Source organism: Octodon degus, unplaced genomic scaffold (genome assembly GCF_000260255.1).
Source record: "Octodon degus isolate 3935 unplaced genomic scaffold, OctDeg1.0 scaffold00205, whole genome shotgun sequence".
Lineage (NCBI taxonomy): Eukaryota > Metazoa > Chordata > Mammalia > Rodentia > Octodontidae > Octodon > Octodon degus.
Genome location: NW_004524781.1, coordinates 420,369 through 421,582, shown reverse-complemented (window position 1 = coordinate 421,582; position 1,214 = coordinate 420,369). Strand labels below are relative to the sequence as shown.

The following is a 1,214-nucleotide window of genomic DNA, read 5'->3' as shown; positions in this document are numbered from 1 at the left end:
AAGACGACCTGAAAACTTAGCAGGACTGATGGAATCCCCTTTGCCCAGTACTTCATGTTACTGTGGTGGTGACACAGCCAGTGACGCAGGTAGCGCTTAAGTTACTGAACCTCGATTTCTAACTACTTAGGAGAGCTCTTGACTCCTGGCACCCCCTGCAGTCCCAGTACTCGGGAGGCCGAGGAAAGAGTATCTTTAAGATAAATTATTTTCCAAGAGATTTCTCTCTAATTGTTTTTTCACTTGTATAGTATCAGTTGTCTGTATTTTGACTGTCACTATTTGATTTTATAATATTTTTGGTTTTTTAGTGAGATAGTTTTTCATTTTTTGTTAATTTCATAGTACTTTTTAGACTTCTTTTTGGAGATGCTTGCTGTGTGATTGACAACTTGGTGAACTTTTAAATCCATTTTGTGTTTGTCATTTTTGTGGCATTTCTGTTAATGGAATAATTTAGGATTCCCATAGGGGTATGATAAATCTAGGATCATGAAATTGCTCATTGTCATCCTAGGTTCTTGATTTTGGTTTTAGGTTTTTTTTTTTTTTTTTTTTTTCAATACTTGGGATTGAACCCAGGATGTTTGCACTGGGCTCTGTGCCAGTGCTAAAAATGTTTTATTCTGAGGCAGGGTCTCACTAAGTTGCCTGCATTGGGCCTACCTCAGCCTCCCAGAGGTCTAGGGTTATAAGCTGCACCACCACGCCCAGGCCTGAGATCCTGTGTTTGATACTTGTGTTTTCTGCTGTAGAGGCCCCGAGGAACAAACCATCACTCTGTGTCGGAATTGTGTATAGTAAGGGTGCTGCATTTAGACTTCATATTTGCACAGAGAGGAGCCCACTTGGGTCCGATGGGGTCAGTGGACTTGGTGTGTATCTCTAAAGGGCCAGGCAGTGTTTTCAGCTTTGTGGGCTGTTTGGTCTCTGTCAGAACTACCCAACTCTGTGTTGTATTGAGAAGACAGTAGTAGTATGTGATGAATGGGTATGGCTGTGGTCCAGGAAGCTCTGATTTGCAGGAACACGCAGCAGGCTGGGGTCACTCAGGGACTGTGTGTGCCATTGTTTCTTGGCCCTTGGTCCAGGTTGCAGAGGTGTGTGGGGAACATCTTCCTGGGGCACTGCTGTGCTGTTGGTATGCATTTGCTCTCAAACAGCACAACACCTGAGATGAAGGTGACAGGGAAATAGGCTTTCTCACCCTGTTT

At 43.6% G+C, this 1,214-nt stretch overlaps 1 protein-coding gene across 1 annotated transcript in view; it reads left to right on the top strand.

The window, feature by feature from the left end:
• Psmb1 (proteasome subunit beta 1) overlaps positions 1–1,214 on the top strand; it is a 17,519-nt gene that overhangs the window by 7,700 nt on the left and 8,605 nt on the right. The gene's annotated exons all lie outside the window — the stretch shown is intronic.